The sequence below is a fragment of the Ixodes scapularis genome, unplaced genomic scaffold, assembly GCF_016920785.2.
Source record: "Ixodes scapularis isolate PalLabHiFi unplaced genomic scaffold, ASM1692078v2 PGA_scaffold4__175_contigs__length_147842914, whole genome shotgun sequence".
Taxonomy (NCBI): Eukaryota; Metazoa; Arthropoda; class Arachnida; order Ixodida; family Ixodidae; genus Ixodes; species Ixodes scapularis.
The window spans coordinates 105,198,006-105,214,196 of NW_024609879.1; the positions used below are offsets into that span (position 1 = coordinate 105,198,006).

Consider the following 16,191-nt stretch of genomic DNA (forward strand, 5'->3'; position numbering starts at 1 on the left):
GCGGTGGGCGACGGCGGTAGAGTGAAAGTGATATTATATACCAGGGCGTGGAAAAGTAAAGCAACAAATACAAAATATATAAAATGATAGAAGAAAAAATAAAGGGGGGGGGGGGTGCAATGAAGAAGGCACTCTTGTACCCTGCTTTGAATAAACGTCAAAAAAAGAAACAAAAACAAAAAAAAAAAATCAACCGCGACCAAAGGAAAAATATATATAATAATAATGGGCGGTTCATGTCTAGAATGAAATGGAAAAAAAAAAGGGGGGGGGGGAGATTCAACACATGACCCATTAGTTTTTTTGTTGTTTTTTTCTCGTTTGGGTTATGCGGTTGCTGGTTGTTTTTTTTTTTCCTTAAAACGAGAGCCCCTATTTTAATAGGGTGTCTTCCTCGCCGGGTCGGCTCTGTTACTTCCCGTCGTGCTCCGCGCGAGTTGGAGCGGAGGGGATGTCAAGCGAGAGGAAGGGAAAGAAGGCAGGAAGGAAGGAGAGGAGGCGAGACGAGACGAAGAGAGAGAAAAATAAAAATGATAACCCGCAGTAAGCGACTTCTCTCGTCTAGCGAATGGAACAGAGCCCGTTCAGTTTTTAATGCTGCGGCGCCGTTGGTTCTTCGCCGGTCGTATCGCGTCGCTGGTTGTGTCGATTTGACGGATTACCGAGGAGGAAAGAAAAAAGGAGAAAAACAAAGCAGAAACGGCGTGACACAAAAGAAGTCGACTGGATGCTCGAATTGACTTGACCTGATTTAGTGTGCCTTCTTCTACTCCTGTCTCTCGGTGTGTGTGTTTTCGGCGGCGGCGTTCCCGGCCTGTGGAGGTTTTTTTTCTTCTGCATCACGGCATCATTTCCAAGTTAGTGATTTTTTTCTTTCGCGAGGCACGGAGACTTTACAAGCAGTCGTCGGTGCGACCACGGCGAACCTACTTTCTTCCGACAGGTCAGAACTCTTTCTTGCTCTCATATCTTTTGATTGCCCGAACGCCGATTATAGCAAACGCGCAAACAAGACGCGCGGCGACGAGGCACTTCGGACGCCGCTTGCTTTGGGTCTGTCGGATTGTAAAAGTTGTCTTCGTTTCGGACCTAATCTGAAACGGAGTTACGCTAACCGTAGATTGGATCGCGTTCGCAATTCAACTTGGTCTTGTCGGACGTGCATTGATGATCAACATCACTTCGATATAATCCTCGTATTTACGTGTGTGTTTGTTTGTTTTTCGCGCAATAGCGTCGGCGTGTTTCGCTCGTTCATGACGTTAATTTGCGGCGCTTTCAACGACTACCGCTTGCCGTGGTTTAAACGAGACAGGTTTTTGCAATACACGGCGGCGCGCGTGTTGTGCGTGCGCTTGCGGTAACTCCTGTTACCTGTTGAGCCGGAAACACGCGAACAGAGAACGCTTCGCAGCTGCGCCGCGTTTCCTCGTTTCGTTCTTAATTGCGGTTGGTTTTATTCGTCTGCTGCATAATTCTCAGAAAGAAAAACTGAAGTCGCAGTTGTTGCTTGATAGTCGATGTTTATCGCACCAATGAGCTCCGTCGCGATATATCGAACACTTCCTTTTCAGCACACACACTAAAAAATTTTACAGCCCGAAGGTGTTTTTCAAGAATTACACTCACGGGCTACACCACTGCAACACCCTTATTTTGAGTTATGCACCGTTTTCAATTGTGACGTAGAGCGGTGTTCCATAAAACATCGTTGCTCGTGAAAAAAAAAAAAAAAATCCAACAAGTGAGCTAAGATGGCCAGAATTCCATTTCAGGGTGTTCGCCAGCATCCGGTGTTAGCCGTGGCATAAGCTTTACCCCGGTGTAAACGTTTTCAGTGTTAAACTGAACTAGACAACCCGGTACTTCCAATAGTTTTTTTTTTGTGTGTGTGTTTTGTTCTACTGACTTTATGAAGTGGTGTTCAATGGTAGTGATATCAAACCGTTTGTTTTGTTGTTGTAGCATCCGTTCTTAATGTTAGATGGACGTACGCGATATCTGGCGTAATATACAATCATATTTTTAAAGTGTTTGACACATATTAAAAACATTTAATCTAAAAAATACATGAATGAATAGCTCGCCTGTAAAAATTCAGTGACAGACGCGTGATACCTTTCATATTTGTTTTCGATTCTACAGTCTACGACTACATAATTAAAACACCCCGCTGCCCTATATGTGTTCCTATATAAAGTTGACATCGTCTCAAGACCTAAAAAAAAAAAAAAAAAAAAAGAACACCTTCTTGTGAGTTTGGGTTAAGCGCTATTTTTAATACCGCGCAGTGTTTATTGTTTGTGGCACTGGTACGTCTCGGAGTTTCAAGGTCGCACAAGTTTACATTGCGCGAAATGTTACTGAACGTTTATATATGTGTAAACAAAAGCGATTGTTTCAACGAAACATTTGACATCACACGATACGTGTGATGTTAAATGTTGCACAAGCATCGCGATAAAAGTGCCTAACGTTTTAGCGATATATTAAATGGTGACTGAAAATGGTTAATCTTAAACAGCAGTGATCACCCTCGGAAGTCAATTTTCTCATAAACTATACTCGCATTCACCAAAAAAACCATAGTAAAGAAAAAAATACTACCTCTCGGGACGCTAATTTCCCCCCTTCGTGTGTCGAACTAAGATATATGTTGGTGCTCCTTAGGCTACATTTAAGTTATTTTATCAGGGTGTACACGTTTTAAACGCTAAAAGATCGTCTCTTTCTTCAACGACCGAATTTTGTAAATAAATACTTTGCGCATGAGTACTGCATAAAAGGTTTTTTTTTTTTTTATGTGACAAATATAAAATTACTGCCAAAATAATAAAGTGATGCTTGCTTTCAGCTTACAGAGAAACAGAATTGGTTTTGTATCTGAGAAAAAAAAAAAGACTCAAATCGTTTTCATTCGGCCTCCAGGATCATGAATAACAAAACAATTTTTCAATTTGGTGCACAAAGGCTGCAGAAAATAATTTTCAAAGTACCGGTGAAGTCCCTCCTTCCCGGAGCGTGACGCCATACCCAGAGTTTTAGGAATCTCCGCTCTCGCGTATCTTCAGTTTCTATCAAAACTATGCACCCGCACTCTTGCTATATTTTTAAAGAAAAGGTCAAAACGAGATGTCACGACTGGTGTCAGTGCGGGTGAATATACCTGGCAAGCTTGCAATTGCACGCGCTGCCAACACGGGCGACGCGCGCTTGGCGGCCCAAAAATCGGGTATGAGGTAACGACAGGTCAGAGGTTTTTCCTGCATTCTCGCGATTAGTTACATCTACGGGGGAAAACGAACGCGATATTCAAATTCAAGGGAGAAAAATACTCTAAAATTCACCTCCAAGTCGTTTTTCGAGGTATGATGGAACCAATCAAGCAGCCTGAAAAGCGCAAGTCACCGGGCCTGCGACCATATGCGACCATATATCACATACAGGAACATGACGAACACAACGATGGCGCTGATTGGTCGCATCAGCTCCTGTACATCGGCTGTCTCTGGACCTAAGGTTAAACGAAGTATAGGAGTTCCGATATCAGCGGATATTGACTTCTAGACCTGCCCTTCCACGAGCAGATAAAGCGCACAATGACATACAAAACTGACCTCTGATATGGGTACGATTGATGTACATTTGATACTGCAGAGGCGGCGAAGCCATGCGCTAACAAATGCTGTCGGTCATTTTTTTTTTTTTATCTTTTATAGCGCAGATATAGGTTTGGGGGAGGGGGGGGGGGTGGTACCTTTATCTCCTGCACATGCGTACATTAAATCCCGAGTCTCCCTGCTTATACATCACAAAAAACACTGTGTGAGGCGTGTTTTTTTTTTTCCATTTCACCGTGCGCAGTGTTACGGCGCGGACTGTTTTTGTTTTTAGGAATATACATCGTTTAATTCTCGTCATTCAGCGCGCCTTTAGAGATTTAGACGTTTTGCGGGGAAAGTATAGACAGTGCACCTGAGAGGCACGATGTATACGCTGCTGACATGAATACAGAAACATAATATAGGGACAGGCGTCAAGGATCTTCGAAGGCTTCGCACATGTCTGCTGCAGACAGTTTTTGCAGGACACAAAGAAGACAGCGTCCACAGACTGTATTTTGTACGATAGGCTTTCCGAGAAAAGTGGACGCTCAAGATTTCTTTAAGTGATTGGAAAGATATTTGATTCGCTCGCTCCTGGTACATACAAAGGTTGTGACCGTGGTTGCCCTATCGGGAAACGTAAGCAATGTCCGTCTTCCTTCAATGCTGCGCCACGATAACATTGTCGAGCACTTAGCGGAGCAGCGCGCATATGATACATAAAATGAGGGCGAAGCCATACTATATAGGGTAAAGAGCTAGAGTGGAGTTACTATACATAAAGCATACAAAACAAATAGTTGCAGTTTTCAGCACCTAAAACAATTTCGAAAATTTCTAAACCTGACACAGTCGGTAGCACATTAGTCTTAAGTGCATTATAGAGTTAACTTTTTTTATATAAATAATTTATTAATAACTTCTTAAGATAAGAAGATGTTAGCTTATTTTGAAACAACGGTCATTCAAACCAACACTCTAACAAATGCCTGCGCGTCTACTTACCCGCAAAACACTCAAAGAACCAATCTCTGCAATCTACGAAATCAGCTCAGCAAATGGTGTGGTGGAACATCTGTTTAGACTTCAAAACTAAGCCTGCGCTGTGGCATTACGCAATGCAAGCATGACGCTTCGCATTGCGTAACGCCACCGCAGACACCATTTTTCGGTTTAAACGGATGTTCCGCCTCATCATTTGCTGAGCTGATTTCGTAGATTGCAGAGATTGGTTCTTTGAGTGCTTTGCGGGTAAGTAGACGCGCAGGCATTTCTTAGAGTGAAGAAATAAGCACCGACTGCGACTGTAGCGTTAATTTTATTAAATTCATTATGGCGGATGCAAATGGGAGTCAGCGCGGCTGGTGTTGGCGTTCCTGAAGTTGTCGATGGCTCTAGCAACTGATCTATGTGCCGCTTCCTAAACTGACGTCAGAATACGGTGAATCGGCCTGCAGATTGGGAATCGACTTAGTAAGAAGAGAAAACGTATACTTCTCGTTTTCTGCGAAACATCCCGTCATTGTTGTACCAATTGGAGTCGCTATCAAAGACGCAGCATGCGCCGGATACGCTAAGAAACGCCGCCGCTCGGGACGCTGAGCTGTAGTTCCGCCGAACTTGCCTGACCGAGATCAACTCGCTGTGGGGAATGTCTACCGACATACAGAGTATACCGGGAACGAAACCAATGTGAAAATGTGTGTTACGTTTTGTAAACAGCGTGGATGTTACAATTAGGAACAGCAAGCAGCAAGCAACTCTTAAAAATGTTGTTTTTTAATTTATTTTGTACCTTTAACGTAAAGTATAGTCGACCGCGACTTGAGAAACGCGGGGGGGGGGGGGGGGGGGGGGGCATCATCTTCACGCTTCTTGCTTCCTGATTGGTTCTTCGATATACTTGTCGGTTTAATGCCGTAATCTGATTGGCTGGGGAGCGATAATGAGATGCCATGTACTCGCCACGCCCCCGCGTTTTTAAGTTGCCGCGGAGAGGCTGGTTACCCCTTTCTTAAAAACGACACGTAAAGCAACTCCTTTTTTTTTCGTATAAATATTTGACGCAGAATTGCCGAGGCATAATGTCTAATGCCAAATACGAGATTTTTCTCCTTTTTTTTTGTGTTAAATTTACCTTATTTTGATACTTTTGCCAAGTTAGTAAGTCGGTTTATTGAGAACCAATAACGAAGGAAAGAGAGCGGGGGGAATCCGGAGCGGGAGTCATCTTTCTTGTTGCATTCGGGAGTTGCGACTAATTTCGTTGCGAGTATTTTTTTTTAATAACTATGTTTCTCCCCTTTGCCTTTTTTTTTTTATCTTGCGGTACATAATATATAATAAGAATCCTAGTACAGTGTTTTTTTTTTTTTTTAAATACACACAAATGTACGTTCAGCTCTCGGGGAGCATAACGCCGCAGCCACGTGCGCTCATGCATTATAAAAAAAGTACGCTTCATACAATAAAGAAACATACCCCAGTCAGTGTGTGCAAGCTGTCGTTTATGAGGTACATCTCCTAAATAACGTAATCGCAACCTTTTTTTTTTTTTTTTCGGCGCGTGGCACATTTTGACGTGGCTGAGCGAGCTTTCGAAAGCGATACCTATCTCTAGGGAGTATGCAGTGGCGGCCATAGCTGTGTGTGCGCGAATTCTGAGCGCGTGCCAAAGGCGAGCACCACAGTTCTTTTGCAACGCGTGCATTCCGCACCATCGAGAGTGCCGGTCTTAGCAGCCTATTGATGTAAGCTCGTTCCGAGCATGCGCTCTAAACAACACCCACAAATATGGCGTCCAGTGAATACTCCCTATACCAAAAATTACTCTCTTCTCAAACTTTCCATTGATGCGCTACAGTTTTCAGGCGTACGATTTTAACATGTTCTGCCTCCGGCCAGTGAAATATGGTACGCAGACTCGTTGTTATAATCAAAAGAAATTAAGCTGGCGTCTTCATTCGAGCAACACGCGCAACATTGTCGTATAAAAACAAAACAAAACAACAAAAAACCGCAAGAGTGTCTTTTCAAAGTTCCAATAACTTCAGCCAGTTAATTTAGGCTTCCAATAAAAAATTAAGCACTCTGTTCACGCGGTCATTTATCTTGCTAGAGTCTAATAAACTTTTATATATATATATATATACTTACGGGCCCTTTTCATTTATAAAGGAAAGCACACTTCGCAGACAATTGTTGCCAATTTTGCACGTTAATAAAAAATAAAAAAAGGGGGGGGGGGGACGTTCGTGTCGCAATTAAGAGGTAAACCGAGCGACTGTTTCTTGCGCTCCTGCTTTCGTGGCGCATTCTTCAATATGCTGTCTTACTAAAGGTTTCATTAACTCTTTAAAAAAAACACACACACTTGTACTCCTATTTTTTAATACACTTGGTGAGGCAAATATTGCAATCCACTAAATAAATTTGGCAAATATATTTTTCAAAAAATCGCAAGAAAATTAAGTCTGTAACCCAGCCTTTCAGACTGTGAAAGGTCATGCGAAAGGTCATCCATCGGATCGTCTTTCTGCGAAGGATCCATTTTACCCCACTCGTCACGAGGAACGTTGGGAGACGGTCGCGCGGAGAATAAAATTACGGCTCTCAGATGATTAGATATACGCTGCCTAAATTACTTAACCAAGTAAGCGACAGTGTTTTATCAAAATATCACCAAAACAACTTAAAGAACTTTTCGTACATGTTGATGGATAAAATAGCAGTGTATTTATTTGCCCTTCATTTATTACTTCACGGTTTACTTGCTTTCCTTGCTTTCTTGGTACATGCACCAACCTCCTCCTGTTTTTTTTTTTTTAAATTTCTATGTTTACTGTCAAGTTTTACAACTTCTTTCCTCGCCAAGTTTTACAACTTCTTTCTTCGACCTCCACCTTCAATGTCAATAGAGGTAAACGAATTATTTCTTTTTTCGGCGAACACAGTTTGCTGGCTTCGTCATTCGCTCCATTACCCTCGATTCAATAAATCAGAGCTATTATCTTACTGTACAGTCACCGAGAGCCTAAATAACCCAGAGGCGCGGTTTATTATGCTAATTTAGGCTAGTTGCTTCGTGATTCGTTCTTGTGCAGTATTTATAGGTTAATGCATCAATTCGGCTCTGGAGCGATAATGAGATATTCGGGCTCGACGGTAAAATTTGTCTTTAAGAAAACAGTTAAATTATATTGTCATTGCTTTTGAAAATGTCATCCGCACAATATCTGAATTTTTAATATATACTCCGGCGCACGAGCAATCAAATATTAAGCAGAGCCCAACAGCTCGGATTCTACCCACAAAACACAGGGCGTTTTTGTTGGCAACAGCGAAAGATCTGCCGTAACATCATGCAAAGAGAGCCAAAACAGCCCTTGACTGCTGTCTCAGTAAAACAACCTAGATCTGAGAAAGACAAGATTTACGTTGTTGAGGGAAGCTCGGTTTTTCGACGATGATCTTTGAACGCACCATAAACCATGTTGATCAAAACCGGGATTAAGTCCACGACAGCGACTCTGACGTCACAATGCCTGATGTGACGTCGCGATACGACCAGCCATGCATACTTGCGAAATTTGGCGTGAAGTTACGTATAATGTTCATAACTTACTTCACAAATATTGGGATGTCTTTTAGTCAAATAAAGATCACATCTGACCATATTTAGGCCCTTCTACGCGACCAGCGCATAAACTTAGTAACTTCATAATATTGTCGGACAATCCCATTTAGCTGTCAGCGAATATAGACGTTTTTCGTTCCCTTTCGTTCTCAGTCATGTGGGTTTCGTATCTGGTATGCGGTACTAAATAAATAACAAAACATTTCCACCTGCATCATGCGAAAAAATATAGGTGAGACAAAAGAAAAATGTGTGACAATCAGACTTTATTTTTTTATTTTTTTAGTACCTTCCAGCGGCGTGGAGAGATGTTTTAACGCATACCAGAAATGACGACATTCAAGATGGCTGCGCCCTCGTTAAAAACGTGTCTGGCTGAGCTCCGTCTTACAGTGCATGAAACGAAGTTTGCCGAAGTCTACGTCACAGCGCGTTGGTCTAAACAAAAGAGTCGCGAAATGACGTAATCAAGTTTGTTGGAGCACGCACCTCCTTTATAATGAACGCCAACTGCCGTGGAGGTAAGGTAGCCGAACCTCTTACTTCCATTTGCGAATAGGAATTGCGGAACGGCCCTCGTGTCGTTTCTTATTCAGCGCCTGGAGACTCGTCTGCTTAAAATGGCTACCAGCCTCGTTCAATTCCCTCGAGCCTGCAGCGCCCCCCTGCAGCCGCGACGGTCGCTGGAACCCGTATTATGTAGAAGCCATACGTTACGCTTTAATGGATTTTGGGCATTCTGAGCTAGAGCGATGAAAAATGGATCCGAGTGCTCGTTTTAGGAAGCTGCGCTCCGTCGGTTGATGCGTTTTGTTGGCAATACCTAAAGTATTCGTGCGTATATATACTCGCGCGGACATACGGCTGTAGTAGAGTGAAATGAGCTGCACTTAGAGTATCGGCACTCCGTTCCCCGACATTGTTGTGGGCGCCGCCATTTTGCCTCGTATGCAGAGCAGACGCAACTGCCGATCGTCAAGATTCAAAAGAGCGACTTCCTCAGCATTAGGTTCGGTGTTAGAAAGGTCATGTAACATTGCTTTGCTCTGTCGCGAACTGTTTAAACATTTGTGGAGGGCGGAAAAGCGCTTCCTGTGATTTCAGATACGGCTTCAGATAACTGGCAACCATGATTTTAAGACACAATATGGCCAAGTGTCGTTACTCTGAAGCGTAGCTTATTTAATGGCACTAGGCTGCAGGTCGTGTCGGTGTAGGGCAATGCTCAGTTGGATGTGTGCTAGCCTTCATTGTCGTAGCTCGAAATATGTTTGAAGCGTAGATTTAACATGACAATCTCGAGGCAACGGTCTCACGCACTTAGGCCACTTCGGTATAAGAACTGCTGAGTATAGACGTGGCTGTTGGTGGTTCCGATGGGCGACATTACCGGCAATGAGTGTTGCGGGCGTTTTTGAAAAAGCAGTAGACGAAATACGTTACTCGTTACTTGGAAATAAAAGGAACCCGTTTACCCTCACAGTTAAAAAGTAACGCGCGTTACTTTTGCGTCACTTCTTTTAATTACGAATGAACACGTTTTACTTATTGTACATTACATAAGCGACATATTTCAATAAGCATTAAATTACCTTATATATTTTTACGGTTCCCCCTAATTACTCACGAGAAAAAACGCAATGAAGAACGCACAATATATATATATATATATATATATATATATATATATGGCTTGGCGTCTAAAGATACGACAAAAATTGGTGTAACTTTTTTTTAAGTCTTGGGAAGGATAAGTAACGAGTAACGTAATCATTTTACCCGCCACTCGAAATAAGTAACGTAACCACGTTACCCGTTAACGTTTTAAAAATGTAACGAGTACGTTACAACATTACCGAAAAACCTACCATGTTGCCGGTAACGCCGTTACTTGTAACGCGTTACGGGCAAACCATCACCTCTAAGGTTTTTCTATCCGGCTCTTTTTAGTTTACTTTGCCAGAGGACACCGGCATCGTATATTGTATAGAAATAAAATAATAAAGTTGACTAATGCTCTAACAACTTCAATTCGTTAAGGCCACACGGACATGCCTCACCTTGTATAAATGACTTCATGGTCACGGACAGCTTAAGAAACAACGCAGGTCGTGTTGAGTATCGAGCATCTTATATTCTCCGTTTGGCCAATGAGGTTGAGGCGCTAACTGATAACTGAGCGACAAAGAACAAATGACGTAGCAAAAAGCGCGATCATAAAAGTTCACGACCGGAGTTCCTTAAACGGTCACTGACTGCTGTGAGCGTGACGACACTCCGTTTAGTAATGTGCTTAACATATGTTTTCATCGCAAAAAATCTTCTTTTTTTTTTTTTGCGTATTGACAGGATGAAATGAAACAGTGTTTTTAGACCCGGATAAATAAGCTATATACTTCACAGAAAGATCAAACTCCATGAGATTGTGGGGCTAGCGGTTGGTATCGAACGGGAACGTTTGAGAACATGCTCACTACCGGGATGAGAAGACATTAATGAAGGACTCTTTATGGGCCGACGTCACCTAAGCTTATGATAACGTCAGAACAGGAAATAACGTTGTAGGCGCCTGTAAAATCTATTTCAGTAGAAAAGATAAAAAGTTTTGTCAGCAAGAAAGAAAACCATATCCTCTTTCTTGCTGACAAGTGCTTCTTTGTTTCTTCACTGAAATATGTCCAACATGCGTTCGCAACGTCAGTTCTTGTTTTAAAAATATTAGGCTATCGACCTTTAAGAAGAAGAAAAGCCTTCTGGCCGGTTATATTTTAAATGCTCTCGCGTATGGCGAGTGATTTGCTCGCTTTCTAAGGCTACGAACATGGGTGTGCTGGGTTGAGGAGATTCGAGCGCTTGACTGAGGCAATGGCTGAGGACTCGTAAATATTAAAATGCTGTAGGTGGACGTTGGCTCATAGAAAAAAATTCCGTGTCTTTCTATTATCTTTTGATCCATGTAACGATATGTTCTCAAACTTTCGCATGCTGTCCCAGCCGCTAGCGCCATATTCGCACGTAGTTCAAGCTTTATTCGATGCAGAGTTTATTTTCGCCGCGAAAAGGACCACAACAACGCGGCTCTCTTTTCTCAAGGAACTCCTCCGGGTACTTGCTTCTGCGTGCTCATTTGTCGATTTATCGACAGAAGACTCAGGTCTGTGATCAATGTTGTTTTAACGCCGCCTTAATTACTCTTTCTTTTTTTTTTTTTTTTTCCACTGATATGTCGCGATGTGGCAATTATTATCATCTATGGCGGCTTTAAATAGCGCAGGGCCTGACTCGTTATTCGCACGCGTCCTTCTTTGGTGATTCGTTTTTTCGGCGTTCACGTGGGATCCATGTCGCACTCGGACTGGCAGCAGGGCGATGAATTAAGCACCGTATTTCTCCGACTATAGTCGGCGGACTATACATGCTCTGAAGTCGAAATTTTACGAGGTGCGGGCAGTAAAACTATACGACGATTTTTTTTTCTTTTTCAGATCATTTATTCTGGTAAGACGCGAAAATTTCACGAAAACGGAGTTTATTGAACGGATCATGAAATTATGTTTTAGCTTTTTGTTTTTCCAAATAAAGATCCCAATTCATCTTGAATGTCCATATAACCCGGAGTAGGAATCCGTTTTCGTTTTATTACCTCCAGTTTTGCACAAACACACACACACACACACACACACACACACACACAATGAAAACTCGCGTCTGCTTTCTTCCTCGGCTCGACGGTGCTCCGCCACCGACAAGTGAAATCAGGTGACCGTGACGTAAAGTATGCCTTTCTACCGGAAACGGAAGTTCTTCCAGCCCAGCGAGGGAGTTGTACACGAGCACTCTGTCACGCGGACGTATGCTCTCGTCAACAATGAGTTTGTCGACGAATATTTGAATTCGCGTTCGTGGCCAATGAGTGCCGCGACGGCATTTATCGTCGCTTCCGAATGACGAGTTCCGTGGTGTGCTTGAGAAGAACGGTGGAAGCTTGGAGTCATCGTAGCGGTACTCAACCACTTCATGACCGCGGGATTTTTCGTTTCGCTTTTGAGTTGAGGAGGAAAGCTAAGGAGGAAGAAGCCGAAAAATCATTTCGTGGTCCCTTTAATGTTGATTTATCTATGATACGAACTTGTTTGTGAGCTAAAACACTTGTCAAGGTGTGCTGTGTGTGATGACATTTTTACGGATTAGTCACCGCGCGCAGGATATCTAAGCAAAAGCTTTTATTTTTGAACCCAAATTTGCTTCTTCGGGCTGTACATCGGGTACGGAATATGGTCCGCGAAAGACTGTAGTCACAGGCTATGCATGTTTCCACTGTTTACAAAAATCACAGTCCGTACGTGCTAAATCACTGTCCAGCCTGCGCTCGTTCGCGATTGCGGACGGCAATGAAAGTCCTCGTGCATAACACACAAACGCAGCAATGAACGCGCCCGCATACGCTGTTATGCAAAGGTGTATAAACTACAATTACATTCGCCTTATCGGCTTGTGCATGTTCAAATATTAGATAATTCAAAAACTCCCTTTATAAGACTTTTTTTTTTTTTCAAACACCATGAGGCGGTTTTTTAGTCTTTGATGTCCCAGACAACTTCCGGTTTATAAAAAGAATGAACAAAATCCCCCCTTAACACCGCTGCTTGAAACATCAATGAAACATTTAACCACCAATTCTCCAGGTGAACTCCAAACAAGCCAAGGAGCGCGAGATCAGTTCAACATCTTGTAAGATTCTTGTAAACCAACTCGCCCCTTCCAAAACGTTAAATTTTACAGCCTAAGGTCCTCCTTGAATCTCCAACTTTTGTTGTCCTGTGGCATTTATGCTTTCTAGCACTGGCGACATAAGCGAGCTCGATAGGTTTGCAAATGGCGAGCGGCCGGAAGTCCCTTGGGACTCAAACAGCAGTTCATATTTGTAAACAACCAAAGGGTCAGCTCAATACGAATGACACAGCGTGAACGAGCGATCTCCAGATTTGTTAGATTTTCCAGTTACAAATGGTTTCTTACGGAGGAAACCACTATTAATGTTACGTAACGATTGGAAAAGAGTAGCCGCACTATAAAATCAGCGCAAGCATCTGCGTCGTACTTTTCTTTATGTAATGAAGAAAAAATTAGCATTTGCGAGATTAATTGTACGTACGCTATACAATAAATATAGCCGTTTATAACATTGTCAAAGGTATTTTTAATACCCCCCCACCCCCACAGAAAAAATAAATAATGATGATGAGCGATAAAAAAGGAAATATACGGAAATACGGAGTGTTCGATCGGATTGATGGCGCCAGTGCACTCTCTCGTCGTAAGATATCTTTAGAGGTTTTAAGGCACTCGGTCGTAAACAGTCGCAAGTGTGTGAACCAGCCTAATCTCTTATATGCCGGTTGTGCAGAAAGCGCCGCTGTCGGGTTCTTTCTAACAGTGGTACATAGTATTTTCCCCGAGTAATAATATGATGGCGTCCTCTTTGGCCAAGCGAGCGCTGAAGCTCTACTCCACCGCGTTTCAAGAGCGTCCCTTCAGACGCCAAGTTACACACACTACTGTGGCGAAATCGAAAGCGCAAGCACGGCATCTGGTCCGACCTAAGGGCTCTTTTTTCAGTTCTACTCAGCGGCGGAGAAAGAGACGTGGGGAGGTTCAAACGTCAGATGAGGAAAGCCATGCGCGCCTCGACTATCGTGCATTACTCCCCCCCCCCCCTCTTTCCCCCCCTCTTTCCCCCCTTTTCTTGATTCTATGCTTGTTCTGTTTGCCTCTCCTCATGAGCTCCTTCCTTCTCTTTTTTTTTTTCTAGTTTTCCTTTTCTTCAATCTGTGTCTGGTAAACAGTGAAGTCCATCAGAAACCTTGTGTACCCATTTTTACCTATTTTCGTTTTCTGTGTGCTTTCGCACCATAGCGTTCGTGAAAAAAAACCAGCAAAAAAAAATAAAAAATAATAATAATAATAAAAGCTAAATAGTCTGGGTTTCAAAAGTTCTGTATATTGCTTTTTTTATTTATTTATTTTTTCTGAGTCGCCATCGCGACGTCGAGGACTTGGATATTTGCACAAGTGAGAAACCTGGTTTCATCATAAAATCTGCGAACGAGGGAGTTTCCTTCGAACCACAGCACTTGTCGTTCAGACGTTTCATTTTCACCTGTTTTTATTTGTTTGTTTGTTTATTTGGATCGATAGATGTATGGTTCACGTGGCTGTGCATACTCACAGCAGGCAGACAACTTGTCCGAGCGAAGCGCGTGCATATTGACTACAAACCGTATCCGTGTTTCGTGCCTCGAAGGACGTATAAGACGAAAGCGCCACGGGGTATCTTGGTAACATCGTACAACGTTTGTTATTACTTTCTTTGATGGTTCGGTAGAGTATTCCCGCTCGAAATAGATTGCACTACTGTCACCCACAACTTAAGAGACGCAGGGCGGGGCGAGCATCTCATCCTTACTCCGCAGCCAATGAGATTGCAGTATTAGCCCATGGGAATGCAGAAGAACCAATCAGAGAGCAAAAGGCGTCAACTGAGAAGCCACACCATGCGTTTCTCGAGTTGTCTGTGTCAATATCTTGTATAGGAAGTTCTGGTCTACACTCCATACTGTACACGTTCCACAGAAAAAAAAGTAATCGATTACAATTACAGTATTCTAGGTTAAAAACATATGCAATTAGGTTACTCCATTACTGGAGAGGAATAGTAATTGGCCGTTAATTGAAAAAAAATAAAGTATAACAGTTACTTCTCCGATTACTTCCAAATTTCGAAACGACGACAGTTTTTTTTTCCTTTTCTGGTTTTAAAGCTTTTTTTTTTGTATTGTCCACTACTTAATTAGATTCACCGATTAAAAAAACTACTTATCTTCCTAATCCACAAATTTTGGTAATCCATCCTCCTTTCTCAGATTCGATGAATTCCTTTGTAGGGAATTTGTTCAACGGGCAACGTTAGAAAAGGGAAGGGAAAATAACAACGTTTACAAAGAGTTTTAGTACTTCTAAAAGCAATCTGACTACTCTCGTTATATTGCTTTCTAATAAGTGTCATTAAACGATTGAAAAAAATAATCCAAGAGGTAATCAACTACGAGTAATTTGATTTAAACACACACGCACGCACACGCGCACACACACACGCACACACACACACACACACAATAAAGCGCAGGATCATGTTAATTGTCTTTACTGCGTATTATCGGTGTAGCCAGCGATGGGAAAAGCACAAAGACGACGAGTGCGTGGCAATACACTTTTGGAGCTGTTTGATGTGCCTCATCGGATCATCATAACCTTGGTTGCGGTCGAAGTAAATGCGAAACGGAGTATAGTCAATGAGTCATACACATGTGCGCTCGCACAGACGCACACAAACAGAGAGAGAAAGAGAGAAGAGACCGGTAAATGAAAGTTATGAAGGCGTCTATTTTGCAGGGTGAGTCACGACTACGGTTCTCCTGGAACGCGTCTACGACTGGTGTATTTAGCGTCCTATGTGCGTATACCTTCGCCAAGCCAAGCTCCGGTTGGAATGCTTAGGGGTAAAAATATAAAGCTAGCTGACTGCATTTCCACTGTACTCGTCGAACGCTTTGAAACGCCGGCGTCTGGCGTTCGGCTCTCGCGTTCGAATGCGTTCGACGAGTGCAGGGGCGTAGCCTTCTCTATGCTTACAAGGCCTAGGAGCTCGACGACGGAGCCATAGAGTGCACGGTCGCAGATTTGGAGCGGGAGGACTTGGTAGCACAGAGCAGCAAAGAGCCATTTCTCGGGAAGCCTGGACGTCAGCGCACAGCTTTTGCAGCGGCGAGGACACTAAAACACACTTGTTCGCTCGGGAGAAGTGTGTTTCGGCGTCTCGCCGCAGCGGGGCGCCAGTCACGTGGCTCTTCCTCTCATCCGTTGTCTGCCGCTCTACCTTTTCCATTTCGG

At 43.0% G+C, this 16,191-nt stretch overlaps 1 protein-coding gene across 1 annotated transcript in view; it reads left to right on the forward strand.

The window, feature by feature from the left end:
- The first annotated feature begins 387 nt into the window (after nt 1-387).
- LOC8028620 (excitatory amino acid transporter) overlaps nt 388-16,191 on the forward strand; it is an 87,833-nt gene continuing 72,029 nt past the window's right edge. The window contains exon 1 of the mRNA XM_029983357.4: nt 388-943. The gene's annotated coding sequence lies outside the window, so the exon portion shown is untranslated. The remainder of the gene's footprint in view (nt 944-16,191) is intronic.